Source organism: Opisthocomus hoazin, unplaced genomic scaffold, assembly GCF_030867145.1.
Source record: "Opisthocomus hoazin isolate bOpiHoa1 unplaced genomic scaffold, bOpiHoa1.hap1 HAP1_SCAFFOLD_220, whole genome shotgun sequence".
Classification (NCBI taxonomy): domain Eukaryota; kingdom Metazoa; phylum Chordata; class Aves; order Opisthocomiformes; family Opisthocomidae; genus Opisthocomus; species Opisthocomus hoazin.
The window spans coordinates 1,845-28,758 of NW_027449020.1; the positions used below are offsets into that span (position 1 = coordinate 1,845).

The 26,914-nt window shown below is 60.0% G+C and overlaps 4 long non-coding RNA genes across 4 annotated transcripts; all 4 read right to left on the reverse strand.

Annotated features, from left to right (window-relative positions):
* Window positions 1-1,868: 1,868 nt before the first annotated feature.
* LOC142360214 (uncharacterized) lies at window positions 1,869-3,572 on the reverse strand. The gene is made up of 3 exons (XR_012762884.1): window positions 3,242-3,572; window positions 2,054-2,413; window positions 1,869-1,963 (listed from the first exon to the last, which is right to left on the reverse strand). It is a non-coding gene; the product is annotated as an uncharacterized LOC142360214 (long non-coding RNA).
* A 7,101-nt stretch (window positions 3,573-10,673) lies between these two features.
* On the reverse strand, window positions 10,674-11,661 carry LOC142360219 (uncharacterized). Its single transcript, XR_012762892.1, has 3 exons — window positions 11,591-11,661; window positions 10,859-11,218; window positions 10,674-10,768 (listed from the first exon to the last, which is right to left on the reverse strand). It is a non-coding gene; the product is annotated as an uncharacterized LOC142360219 (long non-coding RNA).
* Window positions 11,662-15,423: 3,762 nt separating this feature from the next.
* Window positions 15,424-16,411, reverse strand: LOC142360222 (uncharacterized). Its single transcript, XR_012762895.1, has 3 exons — window positions 16,341-16,411; window positions 15,609-15,968; window positions 15,424-15,518 (listed from the first exon to the last, which is right to left on the reverse strand). It is a non-coding gene; the product is annotated as an uncharacterized LOC142360222 (long non-coding RNA).
* Window positions 16,412-24,225: 7,814 nt separating this feature from the next.
* Window positions 24,226-25,213, reverse strand: LOC142360218 (uncharacterized). Its single transcript, XR_012762891.1, has 3 exons — window positions 25,143-25,213; window positions 24,411-24,770; window positions 24,226-24,320 (listed from the first exon to the last, which is right to left on the reverse strand). It is a non-coding gene; the product is annotated as an uncharacterized LOC142360218 (long non-coding RNA).
* Window positions 25,214-26,914: the final 1,701 nt, after the last annotated feature.

Below are 26,914 nucleotides of genomic sequence, written 5' to 3' on the forward strand. Positions count from 1 at the left end.
CTTTCCGGCCTCCTTTTTTTCTTTCTGGCCTCTACTCTCGCCCCTGGCCTCCCACCCCTCTGCAGCCTCCCACCCCTTTCCGGCCTCCTTTTTTTCTTTCTGGCCTCTACTCTCGCCCCCGGCCTCCCACCCTGCTGCGGCCTCCCACCCCTTTCCGGCCTCCTTCTTTTTCTGGTCTCTACTCTCGCCCCCAGCCTCCCACCCCTCATCAGCCTCCTACCTCCCATTTTGCTGGCCTCTACATAGTTCAGCTTCCCACCCCTCTGCAACCTCCTACCTCTTTCCAGCCTCCACTCCCCGCCCCGAGCTTCCCACCCCCGTCCCCACACACTGACAGAAAGAGAAAAACAACAGTGAACAGGGAAAAAGGTATTAAGAAACAAAGAAAGGGTCAGACGAAGAAGAGGGTGGTTAGGGTTGGAACCCCAACACAAACCAGCAAGGGGCTAGTGGACAGAGAGAGAGGAAGAGAAGAAAGGGCCGGGAAGCAAGACAGAGAAGGAGAGAAAGGCAAAAAGGGAGAGCCGGCTGGACAGGGACGTATAGCAAGAAACAACCAGACAGGCAGCAGGACAGAGACACAGAGACAGAAAAACCGGGGGACAGGAACCAGGACAGAGTGACGGCGAGAGGAAACAAGGGCCAGGGAGCAGGACAGCGATGGAGAAAGAAGCACTGCGGCAGCAGGGTAGAAAGAGAAGGAAGAAAGGCCAGAAGAAGGATGGGGAATGACAGAGAAGGGAAAGAGAAGGACAAGGAGCAGGACAGATTGTCAAAGAAAGGGAGTGGGACAAGGTGATACTGAGAGAGAAAAAGGGGACAGGGAGGCAGGATAAAGTGAAAGACAGGCAAAAATAAGAGACAGGGGAGCAGGACAGAGACGGAGGGGGAAACGCCTCGGCTGGGCAGCAGGAGAGAGAGGCGGAGAAGGGAAAAAAACAGCACAAAACCTGGGACGGCCAACCTGGGTGGGCGGGGAGCAGGTCAGAGAGCCGGAGAAAGGAAAAACACTGCTGTGGAGCAGCAGAGGGGAACGGAGAAAGAAAGAGAGCGAGGGGGAGCAGGGCAGAGAAACGGAGAGAGAAAATAAGTGACGGGGAGCAGGGCAGAGCACTAGGAAGACGAAAATAAGACACGGGAGAAGACCGAGGAGCTCAGAGAGAAAGAAGGGTCGAAAGAAAACGCCAGAGAGGTAGAGAAATCAAGAAAAACAGGGACGAGGAGCCTTGCAGAGACGGAGCACGAAAATGTTGGGCCGGTGAGCGCGAAAGAGGGAGAGAGAGACAGGGGCAGGGGGAGGAGATGAAGAAGAAAGGAGAGACAAAGATGGCAATGGAGCACAGGACACACAGGCAGAGAGAGAAAAAGGACAGTGAACAGGAAAAAAGGGACCGAGAAACAAAGAAAGGGTCAGATCTAGACAAAGAGACCAAGAAGAGAGGGGGCGGGGGGGGGTGTGCAGGGAAACCCCAAAACAAACCAGCAAGGGGCTACAGGACGGAGAGAAAGGGCCATGAAGCAGGACAGAGAAGGAGAGAAGGGCAAAAAGGGAGAGCTGGCTGAACAGGGACGTATAGCAAGAAACGACCGGACAGGCAGCAGGACAGAGAAACAGAGCAACAGAGACAGGGAGCCGGCTAAAGAAATTCTGGAGGGAGAAAAAGAGGGAGAGGTAGCAGGACACAAACACAGACAGAAGACGGGAGGTACAGGGAAAGGGAAAGAAAAGGAAAAAGAAAAAAAAAAAAAACAAAAAAACAAAACAATCACAGCAGCGTGGGAGAGAGGAGGATCCAGGGGAGGGCCCGGGACGCAGAAGAGGGGCGACAGGGCCCCGGAGGCCCGCCACTCACCGCAGATCTCGCTCTCGGCGCTGCCGGGAGACTCTGCCGCTTCAGGCGCTTCTCTCTCCTGCGCTCCTCCCTTCCTCTTCCGTAACTCCGGTCGCTTGGCTGTCCTACACCTAAGAAAAAACGCGCATGTGGCGCGGCTCTCAGGACACGAGGCTCCCTAGGCACGTAGCCTCGCTCGCTCACGCGCTCCACAACCGTACCATGCTGCTGCTGGTGACACATACAGACCCTGCGGGACACGCTGGCGGCCTGGCCTGCTGCAGGCTACCAAGAGGGAGCCTTCCTCACCCGCAGAGGCAGGCTCTCTCCTGCCTGCGGAGCCAGGCAGCTGCCAGCCAGGTGGCCTTCCATTTTTTCTTCTTCTTCAGCCTTCTCGGGACTCTCCAGCTTCAGCCCCGCCAGCTCCCGTCCGCAGCCACTCAACGCTCCGCCTCTCCGTTTCCGCCCCCACGACGCCAGGAGACCGAGGCCCGGCACACACAGCCCTCACAAGCCTGGAGCGGGCGCAGCCAACGGCATCCCCAGGGCAGGAACGGACAAACGCATCCTCAGCGCGGCCCCTGCCACAGAGAAAGAAGCAGCGGCGACCGCGTTAAGGGAGGCCGAGGCACGCTCGAGGCCCAGTGTGCCGCCCGCACCACGGGCCTTGGGGGAGGCCGGGGGCTCCGGGACAGGCTTCAGGGGACGTGCTGGAGCTGGGGGCGGCTGCGCGGGGCGAGCGGGGCCGGGGAGCGCTGCCGAGTTGGGGGGGGGTGCCCGCCTCCTTCCCCCCTTCCCCTGCGTCACCTCCCGCCTCTGGCCCCGGGGCTGCCCGCACCCTCCTCGCCTCCAGCGCACCGGCAGCCTGTCACAGCGGGCGGCTCGAAGCTTCCCGTCCCACCACCCTCGGGCAGCCACCACGCACCCCCGCACCCGTCGCAGGGGAGCCCGCGCCTCACGGCTGGCCTCTCTGCTCCCCCGCCGCCCCGGCACCCGACACCAGGGCGCCGCCATGCTGCTGCGCCGTACCGCGCATGCGCCACGTGCCGACGGCGCGCCGGAGTGGCCAGTCCCCAGTCCCTGCGCGGAACGCCGGGCTGCAGTACCGCATCGCGGCCAGGGGACGGCGCCAGCGGACACGGCGCGGCGCCCACGCCCGGCCCCACCTCCGGGTCCAGGCAGCGCGCGCCGCCGGCAGGGGGCGGCGCCGCCGGCAGGGGGCGGCGCCGCCGCACGGCTCCGGGCAGCGCCCTGCCGCGCGCCTCCCGCTCCGAGCAACCCCCGACTCGCGGCTCCGAGACGGCGCCGCACCCCCGCCGCTCCTTGCCCCCGACCCGGACCCCGACCTCCCGGGGGCTTTTCCCCAGGACCTGCCACTCCATCCACACCCCCACACACCCCGCGCTCACCTTCTCCCTCGCTGCAGCCGCAACCCGGCTACGGCTCCGCTCCTCCCTCGACTCGCACCGGCCCCTCCACAGCCACCCGGGCCACGGCAGCACCGGGCCCTCCACCGGCAGAGGGAGGGGCCGTCGCCATCAGCCGTGCTGCCCGCACCCGGGGCTCCTCCGGCTCCGGCCCACGGCTGGATCCCACGGTGCCGTCATTGGGCAAACACAAAGACCCTCTGAAGCCGTTTGGGCATTTCAGCAAGCAGGCAGGCGTCCTTTATTGCAGCACCGGACACACAGGGCACGGCTCCTCCCAGCGCGCACGGCACCTGTGCCACTCGAGCGGCAGTACCGAATTTTGGTCACCGGGTGGCAGCAGCGAGCTCTTGGACACGGCGCCACCGCGCATTCGCGTCTCCCGAGCCGCAGTACCGAACTTTGGTCACCGGGTGGCAGCAGCGAGCTCTTGGACTCGGCGCCACCGCGCATTGGCGCCACCCGAGCCGCAGTAACGAACTTTGCTCACCGGGTGGCAGCAGCGAGCCCTGCGGCACGCCCGGTCGAGGCGCGGCCGCACCGCTTTCTGGGGACCGGACGCAGCGGGAAGGCTGCAGAAAAACACACGGAACTGACCACAGAACTACCCTTCGTCCCGCGCAGCGGGGGCTGTGGCGGGACCAAGCACAATGCCTCGTCGCACATGCCCGAGAGCAATGCGGCTGCCCGGCAGCCGAGTCCCTGAAAACGACACCTCCCGGCATGCCCTGGCTAGCAGGGCTCGGCCGCCCGGCAGCCGGAAGACTACACCTCCCGGCATGCCCCGGGGAGTAGCGTGACCGACAGCGCGCCCCGCGCCCCAGCACTACAGCTCCCAGCACGCCGCGGGAGCTGCGGGCCTCGGCTTGCGGGGACACCGTGCCCGAAACGGCGCTGGACCCCCGCCGCTCCTTGCCTCCCACACGGACCCCGCTCGGCAGGTACCGTCGCCCGCCTCGGGGCTTTCCCCGGGACCCGCCGCTCCATCGACCGCCCCGCGCTCACCTTCTCCCTCCCTGCAGCCGCAGCCCGGTCACGGCTCCGCTCCTCCCTCGGCTCGCACCGGCCCCTCCACGGCCACCCCGGTCACGGCAGCACCGGGCCCTCCACCGGCAGAGGGAGGGGCCGTCGCCATCAGCCGTGCTGCCCGCACCTGGGGCGGCCCCGGCCCACGGCTGGAGCCCGGCAGGAACAGGGGGCCGTCGCCCCTGCCCCACAGCCCGTCCCCTCCTCCCCTGGGCTCTGGCGCAGCCCCTCGTCCCGTGCAAACCACGCACAAACGCAGCCGCGAGGGCAAAAGGGACCGCAGGTCTTTATTCAGTCACGCACCCAGCCAGTCCCGGGAGCCGCTCTGCTCCGGGGCTCGGGGCCCCCGATGCTCCCTCTGCCCCTCCGACACCTCGGCAGTCCTTCCCGCAGCTGCGCCCGTTGCTCCAGCAGGGAACAGTCGGTCAGTCCGCTCCCGGAGCGATGCGCTGCTCGGCAGAGGCCGCCAAAAATGAGGAGCAGGGTGCAGGCCACTACAAGAGAGGAGAAAAGTGACAGCGGCGGTGTAACGAGAAAGCACGAAGCAGGGAAAGGGACAGCGAGAGAAGGACGGGGACAGGCAGTCCCACAGAGATGGAGAAAGAAGCAGCAGGAAGAGAGGAAGAGTGGCAGCAGAAAGAAGAAGAGGGAGCAGGACAGAGACCGAAAAAGGATGGGGGAGCAGGACAGAGGCGCAGAAAAAACCTGCAACGGGCAGCACGACAGGAAGGGAGGAAAAAAGAATAGGGGCAGGGACCCGGACTGAGACAGATGGGGAAAGACAAAAAAAAAAAGCTACAAAAACAGGGCAGAGAGGGAGGAATGAGACAACATGGACAGGGACCCGGGAACGCAAACGACGGAGGGAAGGGGCGAGGGTGGGCAGGACAACACGAAACAAACCACATAGCTACACGCTACAGGGAAAAGAGGGAAGACTTAAGAAGTAGGGAGCGGGAGCTGAACAAAAGAGAGCCAGAGAGCAAAAAGCCAGAGAGTAATGCGTACAGAAAGAAAGGGGGGGGGATTCTAAAACAGGGTCATCGGGGAGACAGACACAAGTAAGAAGGACAAAGGACAAAAGCAACAGGCTACGAGGTGGAGAGGGAAGAATCAATGAATATGGACAGAGCGCTGGCCAGAGAGAGACCGAGAAAGGCAAAAGATGGCACGGGTGACAGGGCAGAGAGGAAGGAATTTAAAAACCAGGCACAGGGAGTCGGACAGAGGGAAAGGCAGAAATAAAAGGAGAAAAAGTGACGGGCCACGGGGCAGAGAGGGAGGAATGGATAAAGAGCAACAGGGGACCGGACAGAGCACAACGGAGAATGGAAAAAAAGCAAAAGCACGCTCCAGGGAAGACGGAGGGATTGAAGAACCGCGACCAGGAGCTGGACAGCGAGACACAGAGGAAGACCAAAAAACCAACGAAACAAAACCAGTGATGGGCTACAAGATGGGCTGGGGGAAGCAAAAAACAGCGCCAGGGAGCTGGACACAGAGAGATGGAGACAGACAGACCAATAGCGTGGGGCTACAGGGGGCAGAGGGACGAATTAAACACTGAGGACGGGGAGCCAGACAGAGAGAGAGGGAGATCGCGGAGAACAGTGGTGGGTGCAGGAAGAAGAGGTAAGAGTTAATAAATGGGGACAGGGAGCCGCACAGGGAGGGACCGAGAAAGGCAAACACAGCAGCAGGGCATAGGGCAGAGAGGAAGAACTAAAAAACAAGGGCAGTGAGACAGACATAGAGAGATGGAGAAAAGAAAAAAGCAATGGGTGATGTGGCAGAGAGGGAGGACTTAAAAACAGGCACGGGAAGCAAGAAAGACTGAAAGGCGGGGGGGCGGGGCTGAATCCAATAGGCAACAGGATGGAGAGGGAGGACTTAAAAGTGAGGGACGAGAAGCTGGGAAGACAGAGAGGTGGAGAAAGAAACAGAATCACAACACGCTACAGTGCCAAGAAGGAAGAAGCTGAACAACAGGGACAGGGAGCCAGACAAAGAGAGCCAGAGAAAGAAAAAATACCGACGGGCCACAGGACAGAGAGGGAGGAATGAAACAATAGGGATCCGGAGCCAGGCAGTCAGAGAGGGAGGAAGAAGAAATAGCCAGGGGCAATAAGGCAGAGAGAGAAGGCGGCAAAAACAGGGATCTGGACCAGATCGATGACAAAAGACAAGGACAGTGATGGGCTATAGGGAGGAATGCGAAGACAGGGGCGAGGCGCCAGATGCGGAGCAAGGCACACAGGAAGTACAGCAAAAGCTAGAGAGCAGAGAGGGAGGAATTAAACCACAGGGATAGGGAGCCGGGGAGGGAGCTGGAAAAAGGGATGCAGGAGGGGAGACGAGGAGGAATTAAAAAATTGGGATCCAGAGACCGAGAAAGAAGTAAAATTGCCACAGGCTAAAGGGCCCAGAAGGAAGAAATTGAAAACCAGGGAGCAGAAGCCAGCCAGAGAGAGACGCAGAAAGGAAAAACCACGATGGGCTCCCAGACGGAGAGGGAGGAATTTCAAAAAGGAAGGGAGCGGGAGCCATACACAGAGAGACAGAAAAAGGGAAGATAGCAACAGGCCACAGGGCAGCGAGGGAAGAACTGAAAAGTAGGGACAGGAAGCCGGACAGAGCGCAACGAGAAAGAAATGGCCGGGGGGGAAACACAGCACCACCACCTGCGACAGGCTACAGGGCTAGCCCAAGCTGGCCAGTGGAAATACTCCGTACCACAGACGTCACGCGCAGCTTATAAATGGGGGCTGGCTGCGGGGCAGGAATCAGCTCTTCTCGTTTCCGCGAGTTGGAACCCGCTCTCGTCCAGGAGGTCAAACTATTTTGGAATTTAGCGAAACTTGCGATTTCCGGGTTCCGCAATCGCTGTTCGGGGACTGCCTGTGCACCGGTCATCGGGTGGTGAGAGAAACTGTACTGCGTATAGTTTGGTTCGCATGTGCGTTGTTGCAATTATTATCATCGTTATTAGAATTATCAACAGTATTTCCTTTGTTGCCTTACTAAACTGTCTTTATCTCAACCGACAAGTTTTACCTTTGGTCCATTTGTCCTCCGCATCCCGCTGGGGAGGGAACGGGCCGGGGGTGGGGGCTGTGAGCGAGCAGCTCTCTAGTGCTTAGTTGCCGGCTGCCAAGTTAAACCATGACAGACAGAGAGGGAGGAATTAAAAAAAAACAGGACTGGGAGCAATCTACAGAGAGACGTCCGGGAACGAAAGTGTAAACAGCACCGCGTACAGGGCAGAGAGGGAGGAATTCAACAAAAATAATAAGTAAAGACAGGGAGCCGGACAGAGGGACACAGAGACAGAGAAAACAGCAATGGGCTACAAGACAGAGAGGGGGGGATTAAAAAATCCTGGCGGGGAGCCGGACCGGGAGAGACGGCAAAAGAAATGAAATCGCGCCGTGGCACAGGGAAGACAGGAGGACAACATTGAAAACCAGGGCCTGGGAACTGGAAAGAGAGCGCCAGAGAATGAAAGAACTCCTGACGGGCTCTAGGGCAGAGACAGGAGGAACGAAAAAACAGGGGCGGGGAGACAGAGAGAGACAGAGAGAGAGAAATAAGAGGGGGGGAAAGCAACAGGCCGCAGGCTCCGGAGGGAGGAAGTGCGAAAGAGGGGCTGGGAGCCGCACAGGGAGAGGGTGGAGAAACAGACCTGCAGAAGTGACAGGGTATGGGGCAGAGAGGGAGGAACTTAAAAAAATCAGGACCTTGAGCCAGAAGAGACGGAGAAAATAAAAATGGTGACGGGTAACAGGGCAGAGAGGGAGGAATGAAAAAACAGGGACAGGAAGCCAGAACAGAGAGACTGCGAAGGCAAAAAGTCCCGACAGCTTCCGCAGAGAGGGCGAGGAACTGAAACTTAGAGACAGGGAGTTGGACAGAGAGAGACAGAGAAAGAAAAAGAGAAAAAAGACGGAGATGCAGAAAGGGAAAAGGAGCGACAGGACAGAGAGGGAGGAATTCAAAATGAGAGGCAGGGAGCAGAATAGAGAGAGATAGAGAAAGAGGCAGACGCGCAACGTGCTACGGAGCTGAGAAGGAAGACCTTGAACCAGAGGGACAGGGAGCCGGACAGAGAGTCCCAGAGACGGCAAAAGTACCGACGGGCTATAGGGCAGAGAGGGGGGAAAGCAAAAACCGTGATCGGGAGCAGGACAGAAAGAGATAGGGAAGGAAAAAAAAGCCACGGGCTACAGGGCAGAGAGAGGGAGGACCTAAAAGATGGGGACAGGGAGCTGGTCAGAGATGGAGAAAGCAGGTACACGGGAGCGGGGAGGGGGTTGGAGGGGGCAGGGAGGAAAAAAAAGCCAAAAAAATCACAGCAGTGTGGGAAAGAGAGGGATCCAGGGGAGAGCCCGGGATGCAGAAGAGGGGCGACAGGGCCCCGAGGGCCCGGCACTCACCGCAGATCTCGCTCTCGGCGCTGCCGGGAGACTCTGCCGCTTCAGGCGCTTCTCTCTCCTGCTCTCCTCCCTTCCTCTTCCGTAACTCCGGTCGCTTGGCTGTCCCCCACCTAAGAGAAAACGTCCATGTCTCGCAGCTCTTGCGAGACAAGGCTCCCTAGACACGTAGCCTCGCCTGCTCACGCACTACGCGCAGGAACAAGACAAGAGGGAAAGAGAGAGAGTGAGAGAATGACGAGCGGGCAGCAGAACTGACGGATCAAGAGAGAAACTGAATCAGGGGAATAAAGAACGCCGGAGGGAGACAAACGTACAGGCAACAAGCCAGATGGACGAGGGCAGAAGACACACAGATCAGGACAAAGAGGTGGAGAAAGTGAAAACAGTGATGGGCTGCAGGATGAGAAAAAAGGCCAAGGAGCAGGACAGAGGAGAATAACGGGACAGCAAGCTGGACAGGGGCATATAGCAAGAAACAAAGGGACAGGCAGCAGTATGGAGATATACAGACAAAGAGTTACGGGGAGGATGGAGGACAGAGAGAATGAGAGAAAAGGGACAGGGAGGGGGGCACAGATGGAGAAAGAAATGCTGGCGACAGAGAGAGGAAGAAAGCGACAGGACAGAGGCAGAGAGGTAGAGAAAGGAAGAAAAAAGTAGCGACGAGTAGGAGGCCAGAGGCACAAGGAAAAGACAGGAGGAAGGACAGAGTGACAGAGAAAACCGGTGAGGGACAGGACGCCAGAAAGAAAGATACTGTGAAAGAGAGCGCGACAGGGAGCAGGACGCTGGGACAGACAGCAACCGAGAGCAACCGAGAGAACGGCAGCGAGGTGGAGCACAAGAGAAAACAGGGACTGAGAGCAAGACCGAGGGGTGAAGCAATAAATAATGGGGCTGGGGAGCAGGACAGCAGAAGAGAGAGACAGAGAAGGGGACACATAAGACAACCGCAAACTGAGAGGGAGAAGGAGAAGAGCACAGAGGGTCACAGACAAAAAGAGAGGGACGGCAGAAAGAGAAAAACAAGACGAGGGAGAAGGACTGAGGAGCAGAGAGAAAAAAGTACAGGGAAAAGGACAGAGATGCAGAAAACAAGGCAAGACTGGAGCCAGAACACAGGGCAAAACTGACAAGGACAGGCAGCGCAACAAAGGGATGGAGGAGGAAAGAACAGTGATGGGCCGCAGCACAGAGGAAAAGAGAGAAAAAGAGCAAGAAGAGCAAGAGAAGGAGAATGACAGGAGGGTGTAGACAGAAAGACTGGGGCACATCAAAGGGGCACTTGGGGGACACACACATCGGAAGGGTAGAAAGGAAAAGGGAGGGATGGGGAGCAAGACAGCGTGATAGAGCGAGATGGAGGAAATGGAGTGCAAGGGCGCAGAAAAGCAGAGGTACTGGGAAGAGGAAAGAACGTCAGGGAGAGAAAGGTGAGGGTGGGGAGCAGGAGAGAGGTAGAGAACAAAAAAAATAGCCACAGGCAGAATAACAGAAATACGGAGAATAAAAAATTACTTCCAGGCAGCAGGACAGAGGCACAGAGCAAGAGGAACAAAAAACCACAGGGAGAAGGACGGGTAACACACAGCACGACACTGCGGGAGTGAGAGGACGGAACAGAGCAAGGCAGAGGAATGAGGAGCAAAAAAAAAAAAACAACCCAGCAAACAAAAAGGGAACTGGACAGAGATAGGCAGCAGGGCACAGAGATGGAGAAAGAAAAAACAGCAACAAGGACAGGGAATGAGGAATAGAGAGGAAAAGAGCGGGACAGGGAAACAAATACAGACAAAAGAAGGGGAGGTACAGGGAAGGAAAAGAAAAGCTGGGGGGGGGGGGGGGAGGAGGAATCACAGCAGCATGGGAGAGAGAAGGATCCAGGGGAGGGCCCGGGACGCAGAAGAGGAGCGACAGGGCCCCGGAGGCCCGCCACTCACCGCAGCTCTCACTCTCGGCGCTGCCGGGAGACTCTGCCGCTTCAGGCGCTTCTCTCTCCTGCGCTCCTCCCTTCCTCTTCCGTAACTCCGGTCGCTTGGCTGTCCTACACCTAAGAAAAAACGCGCATGTGTCGCGGCTCTTAGGAGACGAGGCTCCCTAGGCACGTAGCCTCGCTCGCTCACGCGCTCCACAACCGTACCATGCTGCTGCTGGTGACACATACAGACCCTGCGGGACACGCTGGCGGCCTGGCCTGCTGCAGGCTACCAAGAGGGAGCCTTCCTCACCCGCAGAGGCAGGCTCTCTCCTGCCTGCGGAGCCAGGCAGCTGCCAGCCAGGTGGCCTTCCATTTTTTCTTCTTCTTCAGCCTTCTCGGGACTCTCCAGCTTCAGCCCCGCCAGCTCCCGTCCGCCGCCACTCAGCGCTCCGCCTCTCCCTTTTCGCCCCCACGACGCCAGGAGACCGAGGCCCGGCACACACAGCCCTCACAAGCCTGGAGCGGGCGCAGCCAACGGCATCCCCAGGGCAGGAACGGACAAACGCGTCCTCAGCGCGGCCCCTGCCACAGAGAAAGAAGCAGCGGCGACCGCGTTAAGGGAGGACGAGGCACGCTCGAGGCCCAGTGTGCCGCCCGCACCACGGGCCTTGGGGGAGGCCGGGGGCTCCGGGACAGGCTTCAGGGGACGTGCTGGAGCTGGGGGCGGCTGCGCGGGGCGAGCGGGGCCGGGGAGCGCTGCCGAGTTGGGGGGGGTGCCCGCCTCCTTCCCCCCTTCCCTTCCGTCACCTCCCGCCTCTGGCTCCGGGGCTGCCCGCACCCGCCTCGCCTCCAGCGCACCGGCAGCCTGTCACAGCGGACGGCTCGAAGCTTCCCGTCCCACCACCCTCGGGCAACCACCACGCACCCCCGCACCCGCCGGAGGGGAGCCCGCGCCTCACGGCTGGCCTCTCTGCTCCCCCGCCGCCCCGGCACCCGACACCAGGGCGCCGCCATGCTGCTGCGCCGCACTGCGCATGCGCCACGCGCCGACGGCGCGCCGGAGGGGCCACAGCCTGCGCGCAACGCCTGGCTGCAGTACCGCTCCGGGTCGGGGCAGCGCGCGCCGCCGGCACGGGGCGGCACCTCCGCACGGCTCCGGGCAGCCCCCGACTCGCGGCTCCGACACGGCGCCGAACCCCCGCCCCTCCCTGTCCCCGACACGGACCCCGCCCTCCCGGGGGCTTTTCCCCGGGACGCGCTGCTCCATCCACCTCCCCCCCCACCCCGCGCTCACCTTCTCCCTCGCTGCAGCCGCAGCCCGGCCACGGCTCCGCTCCTCCCTCGGCTCGCACCGGCCCCTCCACGGCCACCCCCGTCACGGCAGCACCGGGCCCTCCACCGGCAGAGGGAGGGGCCGTCGCCATCAGCCGTGCTGCCCACACCTGGGGCTCCCCGGGCCCACGACTGGAGCCCGGCAGGAACAGGGGGCCGTCGCCCCTGCCCCACGGCCCGTCCCCTCCTCCCTTGGGCTCTGGCGCAGCCCCTCGTCCCGTGCAAACCAAGCACAAATGCAGCCGCGAGGGCAAAAGGGACCGCAGGTCTTTATTCAGTCACGCACCCAGCCAGTCTCGGGAGCCGCTCTGCTCCGGGGCTCGGGGCCCCCGATGCTCCCTCTGCCCCTCCGACACCTCGGCAGTCCTTCCCGCAGCTGCGCCCGTTGCTCCAGCAGGGAACAGTCGGTCAGTCCGCTCCCGGAGCGATGCGCTGCTCGGCAGAGGCCGCCAAAAATGAGGAGCAGGGTGCAGGCCACTACAAGAGAGGAGAAAAGTGACAGATGGCTGGACAGCGGCGGTGTAACGAGAAAGCACGAAGCGGGGAAAGGGACAGCGAGAGAAGCACGGGGACAGGCAGTCCCACAGAGATGGAGAAAGAAGCAGCAGGAAGAGAGGAAGAGTGGCAGCAGAAAGAAGAAGAGGGAGCAGGACAGAGACCGAAAATGAAGAACGGGGAGCAGGAAGGAGATGCAAAAAAAAACCCTGTAGCATTGAAAGAGGAAAAAAGAATAGCGGCAGGGACCTGGGCAAAGAGAGATGAGGAAATAGAATAGAATAGACATGGAGAAAGCAGTAGATCTGTGACGCGCTATGGAGCCGAGAAGGAAGGCCTCAAATCAAGGGACAAGGAGCCAGACAAAAGAGCACCAGAGACAGCAAAAGTACTGACAGGCTACAGAGCAGGAGGAAAGCAAAAGTAGTAACCGGGAGCTGAACAGAAAGAGGGGAAGACGGAAAAAAACGCCACGGGCTGCAGGGCAGAAAGAGGGAGGACCTAAAAGATGGGGACAAGTCAGAGACAGATGGAGAAAGACGGTACACAAGAGCAGAAAAAAAAATAGTCGTAGCAGTGTGGGAAAGAGAGGGAGCCAGGGGAGGGCCCAGGATGCAGAAGAGGGGTGACAGGGCCCCGAGGGCCCAGGACTCACCGCAGCTCTCGCTCTCGGTGCTGCCGGGAGACTTGGACACTTCAGATGCTTCTCTCTCCTTCTCTCTTCCCTTCTTCTTCTGTAACTCAAATCGTTTGGCTCGCCTCCACCTGAGAGAAAATGCATGTGGTTGTCTTAGAGCTCATACGAGACGCGGCTTCCTAGACAAGAAGCCTCACTGCACACTGTATGCAGGAATAGGACAGAGAAAGAGAAAGAATATGATGAGTGGGAAGCAGAACTCACAGATCGAGAGAGAACTTGAATCAGAGGAATAAACAAGGCAGGAAAGAGAGATAAAGACAGGGAAGAAGCCGGAAGAAAAGGGCCTTTCTGGCCTCTACTCGCACCCCCCAGCCTCCCATCTCTTTCCAGCCTCCTTTTTTTCTGGCCTCTACTCTCGCCCCTGGCCTCCCACCCCTCTGCGGCCTCCCACCCCTCTGCGGCCTCCTTTTTTTCTTTCTGGCCTCTACTCTCGCCCCTGGCCTCCCACCCCTCTGCAGCCTCCCACCCCTTTCCGGCCTCCTTTTTTTCTTTCTGGCCTCTACTCTCGCCCCCGGCCTCCCACCCTGCTGCGGCCTCCCACCCCTTTCCGGCCTCCTTCTTTTTCTGGTCTCTACTCTCGCCCCCAGCCTCCCACCCCTCATCAGCCTCCTACCTCCCATTTTGCTGGCCTCTACATAGTTCAGCTTCCCACCCCTCTGCAACCTCCTACCTCTTTCCAGCCTCCACTCCCCGCCCCGAGCTTCCCACCCCCGTCCCCACACACTGACAGAAAGAGAAAAACAACAGTGAACAGGGAAAAAGGTATTAAGAAACAAAGAAAGGGTCAGACGAAGAAGAGGGTGGTTAGGGTTGGAACCCCAACACAAACCAGCAAGGGGCTAGTGGACAGAGAGAGAGGAAGAGAAGAAAGGGCCGGGAAGCAAGACAGAGAAGGAGAGAAAGGCAAAAAGGGAGAGCCGGCTGGACAGGGACGTATAGCAAGAAACAACCAGACAGGCAGCAGGACAGAGACACAGAGACAGAAAAACCGGGGGACAGGAACCAGGACAGAGTGACGGCGAGAGGAAACAAGGGCCAGGGAGCAGGACAGCGATGGAGAAAGAAGCACTGCGGCAGCAGGGTAGAAAGAGAAGGAAGAAAGGCCAGAAGAAGGATGGGGAATGACAGAGAAGGGAAAGAGAAGGACAAGGAGCAGGACAGATTGTCAAAGAAAGGGAGTGGGACAAGGTGATACTGAGAGAGAAAAAGGGGACAGGGAGGCAGGATAAAGTGAAAGACAGGCAAAAATAAGAGACAGGGGAGCAGGACAGAGACGGAGGGGGAAACGCCTCGGCTGGGCAGCAGGAGAGAGAGGCGGAGAAGGGAAAAAACAGCACAAAACCTGGGACGGCCAACCTGGGTGGGCGGGGAGCAGGTCAGAGAGCCGGAGAAAGGAAAAACACTGCTGTGGAGCAGCAGAGGGGAACGGAGAAAGAAAGAGAGCGAGGGGGAGCAGGGCAGAGAAACGGAGAGAGAAAATAAGTGACGGGGAGCAGGGCAGAGCACTAGGAAGACGAAAATAAGACACGGGAGAAGACCGAGGAGCTCAGAGAGAAAGAAGGGTCGAAAGAAAACGCCAGAGAGGTAGAGAAATCAAGAAAAACAGGGACGAGGAGCCTTGCAGAGACGGAGCACGAAAATGTTGGGCCGGTGAGCGCGAAAGAGGGAGAGAGAGACAGGGGCAGGGGGAGGAGATGAAGAAGAAAGGAGAGACAAAGATGGCAATGGAGCACAGGACACACAGGCAGAGAGAGAAAAAGGACAGTGAACAGGAAAAAAGGGACCGAGAAACAAAGAAAGGGTCAGATCTAGACAAAGAGACCAAGAAGAGAGGGGGCGGGGGGGGGTGTGCAGGGAAACCCCAAAACAAACCAGCAAGGGGCTACAGGACGGAGAGAAAGGGCCATGAAGCAGGACAGAGAAGGAGAGAAGGGCAAAAAGGGAGAGCTGGCTGAACAGGGACGTATAGCAAGAAACGACCGGACAGGCAGCAGGACAGAGAAACAGAGCAACAGAGACAGGGAGCCGGCTAAAGAAATTCTGGAGGGAGAAAAAGAGGGAGAGGTAGCAGGACACAAACACAGACAGAAGACGGGAGGTACAGGGAAAGGGAAAGAAAAGGAAAAAGAAAAAAAAAAAAAACAAAAAAACAAAACAATCACAGCAGCGTGGGAGAGAGGAGGATCCAGGGGAGGGCCCGGGACGCAGAAGAGGGGCGACAGGGCCCCGGAGGCCCGCCACTCACCGCAGATCTCGCTCTCGGCGCTGCCGGGAGACTCTGCCGCTTCAGGCGCTTCTCTCTCCTGCGCTCCTCCCTTCCTCTTCCGTAACTCCGGTCGCTTGGCTGTCCTACACCTAAGAAAAAACGCGCATGTGGCGCGGCTCTCAGGACACGAGGCTCCCTAGGCACGTAGCCTCGCTCGCTCACGCGCTCCACAACCGTACCATGCTGCTGCTGGTGACACATACAGACCCTGCGGGACACGCTGGCGGCCTGGCCTGCTGCAGGCTACCAAGAGGGAGCCTTCCTCACCCGCAGAGGCAGGCTCTCTCCTGCCTGCGGAGCCAGGCAGCTGCCAGCCAGGTGGCCTTCCATTTTTTCTTCTTCTTCAGCCTTCTCGGGACTCTCCAGCTTCAGCCCCGCCAGCTCCCGTCCGCAGCCACTCAACGCTCCGCCTCTCCCTTTTCGCCCCCACGACGCCAGGAGACCGAGGCCCGGCACACACAGCCCTCACAAGCCTGGAGCGGGCGCAGCCAACGGCATCCCCAGGGCAGGAACGGACAAACGCGTCCTCAGCGCGGCCCCTGCCACAGAGAAAGAAGCAGCGGCGACCGCGTTAAGGGAGGACGAGGCACGCTCGAGGCCCAGTGTGCCGCCCGCACCACGGGCCTTGGGGGAGGCCGGGGGCTCCGGGACAGGCTTCAGGGGACGTGCTGGAGCTGGGGGCGGCTGCGCGGGGCGAGCGGGGCCGGGGAGCGCTGCCGAGTTGGGGGGGGTGCCCGCCTCCTTCCCCCCTTCCCCTGCGTCACCTCCCGCCTCTGGCCCCGGGGCTGCCCGCACCCGCCTCGCCTCCAGCGCACCGGCAGCCTGTCACAGCGGGCGGCTCGAAGCTTCCCGTCCCACCACCCTCGGGCAGCCACCACGCACCCCCGCACCCGTCGCAGGGGAGCCCGCGCCTCACGGCTGGCCTCTCTGCTCCCCCGCCGCCCCGGCACCCGACACCAGGGCGCCGCCATGCTGCTGCGCCGTACCGCGCATGCGCCACGTGCCGACGGCGCGCCGGAGTGGCCAGTCCCCAGTCCCTGCGCGGAACGCCGGGCTGCAGTACCGCATCGCGGCCAGGGGACGGCGCCAGCGGACACGGCGCGGCGCCCACGCCCAGCCCCACCTCCGGGTCCAGGCAGCGCGCGCCGCCGGCAGGGGGCGGCGCCGCCGGCGGGGGCGGCGCCGCCGCACGGCTCCGGGCAGCGCCCTGCCGCGCGCCTCCCGCTCCGAGCAACCCCCGACTCGCGGCTCCGAGACGGCGCCGCACCCCCGCCGCTCCTTGCCCCCGACCCGGACCCCGACCTCCCGGGGGCTTTTCCCCAGGACCTGCCACTCCATCCACACCCCCACACACCCCGCGCTCACCTTCTCCCTCGCTGCAGCCGCAACCCGGCTACGGCTCCGCTCCTCCCTCGACTCGCACCGGCCCCTCCACAGCCACCCGGGCCACGGCAGCACCGGGCCCTCCACCGGCAGAGGGAGGGGCCGTCGCCATCAGCCGTGCTGCCCGCACCCGGGGCTCCTCCGGCTCCGGCCCACGGCTGGATCCCACGGTGCCGTCATTGGGCAAACACAAAGACCCTCTGAAGCCGTTTGGGCATTTCAGCAAGCAGGCAGGCGTCCTTTATTGCAGCACCGGACACACAGGGCACGGCTCCTCCCAGCGCGCACGGCACCTGTGCCACTCGAGCGGCAGTACCGAATTTTGGTCACCGGGTGGCAGCAGCGAGCTCTTGGACACGGCGCCACCGCGCATTCGCGTCTCCCGAGCCGCAGTACCGAACTTTGGTCACCGGGTGGCAGCAGCGAGCTCTTGGACTCGGCGCCACCGCGCATTGGCGCCACCCGAGCCGCAGTAACGAACTTTGCTCACCGGGTGGCAGCAGCGAGCCCTGCGGCACGCCCGGTCGAGGCGCGGCCGCACCGCTTTCTGGGGACCGGACGCAGCGGGAAGGCTGCAGAAAAACACACGGAACTGACCACAGAACTACCCTTCGTCCCGCGCAGCGGGGGCTGTGGCGGGACCAAGCACAATGCCTCGTCGCACATGCCCGAGAGCAATGCGGCTGCCCGGCAGCCGAGTCCCTGAAAACGACACCTCCCGGCATGCCCTGGCTAGCAGGGCTCGGCCGCCCGGCAGCCGGAAGACTACACCTCCCGGCATGCCCCGGGGAGTAGCGTGACCGACAGCGCGCCCCGCGCCCCAGCACTACAGCTCCCAGCACGCCGCGGGAGCTGCGGGCCTCGGCTTGCGGGGACACCGTGCCCGAAACGGCGCTGGACCCCCGCCGCTCCTTGCCTCCCACACGGACCCCGCTCGGCAGGTACCGTCGCCCGCCTCGGGGCTTTCCCCGGGACCCGCCGCTCCATCGACCGCCCCGCGCTCACCTTCTCCCTCCCTGCAGCCGCAGCCCGGTCACGGCTCCGCTCCTCCCTCGGCTCGCACCGGCCCCTCCACGGCCACCCCGGTCACGGCAGCACCGGGCCCTCCACCGGCAGAGGGAGGGGCCGTCGCCATCAGCCGTGCTGCCCGCACCTGGGGCGGCCCCGGCCCACGGCTGGAGCCCGGCAGGAACAGGGGGCCGTCGCCCCTGCCCCACAGCCCGTCCCCTCCTCCCCTGGGCTCTGGCGCAGCCCCTCGTCCCGTGCAAACCACGCACAAACGCAGCCGCGAGGGCAAAAGGGACCGCAGGTCTTTATTCAGTCACGCACCCAGCCAGTCCCGGGAGCCGCTCTGCTCCGGGGCTCGGGGCCCCCGATGCTCCCTCTGCCCCTCCGACACCTCGGCAGTCCTTCCCGCAGCTGCGCCCGTTGCTCCAGCAGGGAACAGTCGGTCAGTCCGCTCCCGGAGCGATGCGCTGCTCGGCAGAGGCCGCTAAAAATGAGGAGCAGGGTGCAGGCCACTACAAGAGAGGAGAAAAGTGACAGCGGCGGTGTAACGAGAAAGCACGAAGCAGGGAAAGGGACAGCGAGAGAAGGACGGGGACAGGCAGTCCCACAGAGATGGAGAAAGAAGCAGCAGGAAGAGAGGAAGAGTGGCAGCAGAAAGAAGAAGAGGGAGCAGGACAGAGACCGAAAAAGGATGGGGGAGCAGGACAGAGGCGCAGAAAAAACCTGCAACGGGCAGCACGACAGGAAGGGAGGAAAAAAGAATAGGGGCAGGGACCCGGACTGAGACAGATGGGGAAAGACAAAAAAAAAAAGCTACAAAAACAGGGCAGAGAGGGAGGAATGAGACAACATGGACAGGGAGCCGGGAACGCAAACGACGGAGGGAAGGGGCGAGGGTGGGCAGGACAACACGAAACAAACCACATAGCTACACGCTACAGGGAAAAGAGGGAAGACTTAAGAAGTAGGGAGCGGGAGCTGAACAAAAGAGAGCCAGAGAGCAAAAAGCCAGAGAGTAATGCGTACAGAAAGAAAGGGGGGGGGATTCTAAAACAGGGTCATCGGGGAGACAGACACAAGTAAGAAGGACAAAGGACAAAAGCAACAGGCTACGAGGTGGAGAGGGAAGAATCAATGAATATGGACAGAGCGCTGGCCAGAGAGAGACCGAGAAAGGCAAAAGATGGCACGGGTGACAGGGCAGAGAGGAAGGAATTTAAAAACCAGGCACAGGGAGTCGGACAGAGGGAAAGGCAGAAATAAAAGGAGAAAAAGTGACGGGCCACGGGGCAGAGAGGGAGGAATGGATAAAGAGCAACAGGGGACCGGACAGAGCACAATGGAGAATGGAAAAAAAGCAAAAGCACGCTCCAGGGAAGACGGAGGGATTGAAGAACCGCGACCAGGAGCTGGACAGCGAGACACAGAGGAAGACCAAAAAACCAACGAAACAAAACCAGTGATGGGCTACAAGATGGGCTGGGGGAAGCAAAAAACAGCGCCAGGGAGCTGGACACAGAGAGATGGAGACAGACAGACCAATAGCGTGGGGCTACAGGGGGCAGAGGGACGAATTAAACACTGAGGACGGGGAGCCAGACAGAGAGAGAGGGAGATCGCGGAGAACAGTGGTGGGTGCAGGAAGAAGAGGTAAGAGTTAATAAATGGGGACAGGGAGCCGCACAGGGAGGGACCGAGAAAGGCAAACACAGCAGCAGGGCATAGGGCAGAGAGGAAGAACTAAAAAACAAGGGCAGTGAGACAGACATAGAGAGATGGAGAAAAGAAAAAAGCAATGGGTGATGTGGCAGAGAGGGAGGACTTAAAAACAGGCACGGGAAGCAAGAAAGACTGAAAGGCGGGGGGGCGGGGCTGAATCCAATAGGCAACAGGATGGAGAGGGAGGACTTAAAAGTGAGGGACGAGAAGCTGGGAAGACAGAGAGGTGGAGAAAGAAACAGAATCACAACACGCTACAGTGCCAAGAAGGAAGAAGCTGAACAACAGGGACAGGGAGCCAGACAAAGAGAGCCAGAGAAAGAAAAAATACCGACGGGCCACAGGACAGAGAGGGAGGAATGAAACAATAGGGATCCGGAGCCGGGCAGTCAGAGAGCGAGGAAGAAGAAATAGCCAGGGGCAATAAGGCAGAGAGAGAAGGCGGCAAAAACAGGGATCTGGACCAGATCGATGACAAAAGACAAGGACAGTGATGGGCTATAGGGAGGAATGCGAAGACAGGGGCGAGGCGCCAGATGCGGAGCAAGGCACACAGGAAGTACAGCAAAAGCTAGAGAGCAGAGAGGGAGGAATTAAACCACAGGGATAGGGAGCCGGGGAGGGAGCTGGAAAAAGGGATGCAGGAGGGGAGACGAGGAGGAATTAAAAAATTGGGATCCAGAGACCGAGAAAGAAGTAAAATTGCCACAGGCTAAAGGGCCCAGAAGGAAGAAATTGAAAACCAGGGAGCAGAAGCCAGCCAGAGAGAGACGCAGAAAGGAAAAACCACGATGGGCTCCCAGACGGAGAGGGAGGAATTTCAAAAAGGAAGGGAGCGGGAGCCATACACAGAGAGACAGAAAAAGGGAAGATAGCAACAGGCCACAGGGCAGCGAGGGAAGAACTGAAAAGTAGGGACAGGAAGCCGGACAGAGCGCAACGAGAAAGAAATGGCCGGGGGGGAAACACAGCACCACCACCTGCGACAGGCTACAGGGCTAGCCCAAGCTGGCCAGTGGAAATATTCCGTACCACAGACGTCACGCGCAGCTTATAAATGGGGGCTGGCTGCGGGGCAGGAATCAGCTCTTCTCGTTTCCGCGAGTTGGAACCCGCTCTCGTCCGGGAGGTCAAACTATTTTGGAATTTAGCGAAACTTGCGATTTCCGGGTTCCGCAATCGCTGTTCGGGGACTGCCTGTGCACCGGTCATCGGGTGGTGAGAGAAACTGTACTGCGTATAGTTTGGTTCGCATGTGCGTTGTTGCAATTATTATCATCGTTATTAGAATTATCAACAGTATTTCCTTTGTTGCCTTACTAAACTGTCTTTATCTCAACCGACAAGTTTTACCTTTGGTCCATTTGTCCTCCGCATCCCGCTGGGGAGGGAACGGGCCGGGGGTGGGGGCTGTGAGCGAGCAGCTCTCTAGTGCTTAGTTGCCGGCTGCCAAGTTAAACCATGACAGACAGAGAGGGAGGAATTAAAAAAAAACAGGACTGGGAGCAATCTACAGAGAGACGTCCGGGAACGAAAGTGTAAACAGCACCGCGTACAGGGCAGAGAGGGAGGAATTCAACAAAAATAATAAGTAAAGACAGGGAGCCGGACAGAGGGACACAGAGACAGAGAAAACAGCAATGGGCTACAAGACAGAGAGGGGGGGATTAAAAAATCCTGGCGGGGAGCCGGACCGGGAGAGACGGCAAAAGAAATGAAATCGCGCCGTGGCACAGGGAAGACAGGAGGACAACATTGAAAACCAGGGCCTGGGAACTGGAAAGAGAGCGCCAGAGAATGAAAGAACTCCTGACGGGCTCTAGGGCAGAGACAGGAGGAACGAAAAAACAGGGGCGGGGAGACAGAGAGAGACAGAGAGAGAGAAATAAGAGGGGGGGAAAGCAACAGGCCGCAGGCTCCGGAGGGAGGAAGTGCGAAAGAGGGGCTGGGAGCCGCACAGGGAGAGGGTGGAGAAACAGACCTGCAGAAGTGACAGGGTATGGGGCAGAGAGGGAGGAACTTAAAAAAATCAGGACCTTGAGCCAGAAGAGACGGAGAAAATAAAAATGGTGACGGGTAACAGGGCAGAGAGGGAGGAATGAAAAAACAGGGACAGGAAGCCAGAACAGAGAGACTGCGAAGGCAAAAAGTCCCGACAGCTTCCGCAGAGAGGGCGAGGAACTGAAACTTAGAGACAGGGAGTTGGACAGAGAGAGACAGAGAAAGAAAAAGAGAAAAAAGACGGAGATGCAGAAAGGGAAAAGGAGCGACAGGACAGAGAGGGAGGAATTCAAAATGAGAGGCAGGGAGCAGAATAGAGAGAGATAGAGAAAGAGGCAGACGCGCAACGTGCTACGGAGCTGAGAAGGAAGACCTTGAACCAGAGGGACAGGGAGCCGGACAGAGAGTCCCAGAGACGGCAAAAGTACCGACGGGCTATAGGGCAGAGAGGGGGGAAAGCAAAAACCGTGATCGGGAGCCAGACAGAAAGAGATAGGGAAGGAAAAAAAAGCCACGGGCTACAGGGCAGAGAGAGGGAGGACCTAAAAGATGGGGACAGGGAGCTGGTCAGAGATGGAGAAAGCAGGTACACGGGAGCGGGGAGGGGGTTGGAGGGGGCAGGGAGGAAAAAAAAGCCAAAAAAATCACAGCAGTGTGGGAAAGAGAGGGATCCAGGGGAGAGCCCGGGATGCAGAAGAGGGGCGACAGGGCCCCGAGGGCCCGGCACTCACCGCAGATCTCGCTCTCGGCGCTGCCGGGAGACTCTGCCGCTTCAGGCGCTTCTCTCTCCTGCTCTCCTCCCTTCCTCTTCCGTAACTCCGGTCGCTTGGCTGTCCCCCACCTAAGAGAAAACGTCCATGTCTCGCAGCTCTTGCGAGACAAGGCTCCCTAGACACGTAGCCTCGCCTGCTCACGCACTACGCGCAGGAACAAGACAAGAGGGAAAGAGAGAGAGTGAGAGAATGACGAGCGGGCAGCAGAACTGACGGATCAAGAGAGAAACTGAATCAGGGGAATAAAGAACGCCGGAGGGAGACAAACATACAGGCAACAAGCCAGATGGACGAGGGCAGAAGACACACAGATCAGGACAAAGAGGTGGAGAAAGTGAAAACAGTGATGGGCTGCAGGATGAGAAAAAAGGCCAAGGAGCAGGACAGAGGAGAATAACGGGACAGCAAGCTGGACAGGGGCATATAGCAAGAAACAAAGGGACAGGCAGCAGTATGGAGATATACAGACAAAGAGTTACGGGGAGGATGGAGGACAGAGAGAATGAGAGAAAAGGGACAGGGAGGGGGGCACAGATGGAGAAAGAAATGCTGGCGACAGAGAGAGGAAGAAAGCGACAGGACAGAGGCAGAGAGGTAGAGAAAGGAAGAAAAAAGTAGCGACGAGTAGGAGGCCAGAGGCACAAGGAAAAGACAGGAGGAAGGACAGAGTGACAGAGAAAACCGGTGAGGGACAGGACGCCAGAAAGAAAGATACTGTGAAAGAGAGCGCGACAGGGAGCAGGACGCTGGGACAGACAGCAACCGAGAGCAACCGAGAGAACGGCAGCGAGGTGGAGCACAAGAGAAAACAGGGACTGAGAGCAAGACCGAGGGGTGAAGCAATAAATAATGGGGCTGGGGAGCAGGACAGCAGAAGAGAGAGACAGAGAAGGGGACACATAAGACAACCGCAAACTGAGAGGGAGAAGGAGAAGAGCACAGAGGGTCACAGACAAAAAGAGAGGGACGGCAGAAAGAGAAAAACAAGACGAGGGAGAAGGACTGAGGAGCAGAGAGAAAAAAGTACAGGGAAAAGGACAGAGATGCAGAAAACAAGGCAAGACTGGAGCCAGAACACAGGGCAAAACTGACAAGGACAGGCAGCGCAACAAAGGGATGGAGGAGGAAAGAACAGTGATGGGCCGCAGCACAGAGGAAAAGAGAGAAAAAGAGCAAGAAGAGCAAGAGAAGGAGAATGACAGGAGGGTGTAGACAGAAAGACTGGGACACATCAAAGGGGCACTTGGGGGACACACACATCGGAAGGGTAGAAAGGGAAAGGGAGGGATGGGGAGCAAGACAGCGTGATAGAGCGAGATGGAGGAAATGGAGTGCAAGGGCGCAGAAAAGCAGAGGTACTGGGAAGAGGAAAGAACGTCAGGGAGAGAAAGGTGAGGGTGGGGAGCAGGAGAGAGGTAGAGAACAAAAAAAATAGCCACAGGCAGAATAACAGAAATACGGAGAATAAAAAATTACTTCCAGGCAGCAGGACAGAGGCACAGAGCAAGAGGAACAAAAAACCACAGGGAGAAGGACGGGTAACACACAGCACGACACTGCGGGAGTGAGAGGACGGAACAGAGCAAGGCAGAGGAATGAGGAGCAAAAAAAAAAAAACAACCCAGCAAACAAAAAGGGAACTGGACAGAGATAGGCAGCAGGGCACAGAGATGGAGAAAGAAAAAACAGCAACAAGGACAGGGAATGAGGAATAGAGAGGAAAAGAGCGGGACAGGGAAACAAATACAGACAAAAGAAGGGGAGGTACAGGGAAGGAAAAGAAAAGCTGGGGGGGGGGGGGGAGGAGGAATCACAGCAGCATGGGAGAGAGAAGGATCCAGGGGAGGGCCCGGGACGCAGAAGAGGAGCGACAGGGCCCCGGAGGCCCGCCACTCACCGCAGCTCTCACTCTCGGCGCTGCCGGGAGACTCTGCCGCTTCAGGCGCTTCTCTCTCCTGCGCTCCTCCCTTCCTCTTCCGTAACTCCGGTCGCTTGGCTGTCCTACACCTAAGAAAAAACGCGCATGTGTCGCGGCTCTTAGGAGACGAGGCTCCCTAGGCACGTAGCCTCGCTCGCTCACGCGCTCCACAACCGTACCATGCTGCTGCTGGTGACACATACAGACCCTGCGGGACACGCTGGCGGCCTGGCCTGCTGCAGGCTACCAAGAGGGAGCCTTCCTCACCCGCAGAGGCAGGCTCTCTCCTGCCTGCGGAGCCAGGCAGCTGCCAGCCAGGTGGCCTTCCATTTTTTCTTCTTCTTCAGCCTTCTCGGGACTCTCCAGCTTCAGCCCCGCCAGCTCCCGTCCGCCGCCACTCAGCGCTCCGCCTCTCCCTTTTCGCCCCCACGACGCCAGGAGACCGAGGCCCGGCACACACAGCCCTCACAAGCCTGGAGCGGGCGCAGCCAACGGCATCCCCAGGGCAGGAACGGACAAACGCGTCCTCAGCGCGGCCCCTGCCACAGAGAAAGAAGCAGCGGCGACCGCGTTAAGGGAGGACGAGGCACGCTCGAGGCCCAGTGTGCCGCCCGCACCACGGGCCTTGGGGGAGGCCGGGGGCTCCGGGACAGGCTTCAGGGGACGTGCTGGAGCTGGGGGCGGCTGCGCGGGGCGAGCGGGGCCGGGGAGCGCTGCCGAGTTGGGGGGGGTGCCCGCCTCCTTCCCCCCTTCCCTTCCGTCACCTCCCGCCTCTGGCTCCGGGGCTGCCCGCACCCGCCTCGCCTCCAGCGCACCGGCAGCCTGTCACAGCGGACGGCTCGAAGCTTCCCGTCCCACCACCCTCGGGCAACCACCACGCACCCCCGCACCCGCCGGAGGGGAGCCCGCGCCTCACGGCTGGCCTCTCTGCTCCCCCGCCGCCCCGGCACCCGACACCAGGGCGCCGCCATGCTGCTGCGCCGCACTGCGCATGCGCCACGCGCCGACGGCGCGCCGGAGGGGCCACAGCCTGCGCGCAACGCCTGGCTGCAGTACCGCTCCGGGTCGGGGCAGCGCGCGCCGCCGGCACGGGGCGGCACCTCCGCACGGCTCCGGGCAGCCCCCGACTCGCGGCTCCGACACGGCGCCGAACCCCCGCCCCTCCCTGTCCCCGACACGGACCCCGCCCTCCCGGGGGCTTTTCCCCGGGACGCGCTGCTCCATCCACCTCCCCCCCCACCCCGCGCTCACCTTCTCCCTCGCTGCAGCCGCAGCCCGGCCACGGCTCCGCTCCTCCCTCGGCTCGCACCGGCCCCTCCACGGCCACCCCCGTCACGGCAGCACCGGGCCCTCCACCGGCAGAGGGAGGGGCCGTCGCCATCAGCCGTGCTGCCCACACCTGGGGCTCCCCGGGCCCACGACTGGAGCCCGGCAGGAACAGGGGGCCGTCGCCCCTGCCCCACGGCCCGTCCCCTCCTCCCTTGGGCTCTGGCGCAGCCCCTCGTCCCGTGCAAACCAAGCACAAATGCAGCCGCGAGGGCAAAAGGGACCGCAGGTCTTTATTCAGTCACGCACCCAGCCAGTCTCGGGAGCCGCTCTGCTCCGGGGCTCGGGGCCCCCGATGCTCCCTCTGCCCCTCCGACACCTCGGCAGTCCTTCCCGCAGCTGCGCCCGTTGCTCCAGCAGGGAATAGTCGGTCAGTCCGCTCCCGGAGCGATGCGCTGCTCGGCAGAGGCCGCCAAAAATGAGGAGCAGGGTGCAGGCCACTACAAGAGAGGAGAAAAGTGACAGATGGCTGGACAGCGGCGGTGTAACGAGAAAGCACGAAGCGGGGAAAGGGACAGCGAGAGAAGCACGGGGACAGGCAGTCCCACAGAGATGGAGAAAGAAGCAGCAGGAAGAGAGGAAGAGTGGCAGCAGAAAGAAGAAGAGGGAGCAGGACAGAGACCGAAAATGAAGAACGGGGAGCAGGAAGGAGATGCAAAAAAAAACCCTGTAGCATTGAAAGAGGAAAAAAGAATAGCGGCAGGGACCTGGGCAAAGAGAGATGAGGAAATAGAATAGAATAGACATGGAGAAAGCAGTAGATCTGTGACGCGCTATGGAGCCGAGAAGGAAGGCCTCAAATCAAGGGACAAGGAGCCAGACAAAAGAGCACCAGAGACAGCAAAAGTACTGACAGGCTACAGAGCAGGAGGAAAGCAAAAGTAGTAACCGGGAGCTGAACAGAAAGAGGGGAAGACGGAAAAAAACGCCACGGGCTGCAGGGCAGAAAGAGGGAGGACCTAAAAGATGGGGACAAGTCAGAGACAGATGGAGAAAGACGGTACACAAGAGCAGAAAAAAAAATAGTCGTAGCAGTGTGGGAAAGAGAGGGAGCCAGGGGAGGGCCCAGGATGCAGAAGAGGGGTGACAGGGCCCCGAGGGCCCAGGACTCACCGCAGCTCTCGCTCTCGGTGCTGCCGGGAGACTTGGACACTTCAGATGCTTCTCTCTCCTTCTCTCTTCCCTTCTTCTTCTGTAACTCAAATCGTTTGGCTCGCCTCCACCTGAGAGAAAATGCATGTGGTTGTCTTAGAGCTCATACGAGACGCGGCTTCCTAGACAAGAAGCCTCACTGCACACTGTATGCAGGAATAGGACAGAGAAAGAGAAAGAATATGATGAGTGGGAAGCAGAACTC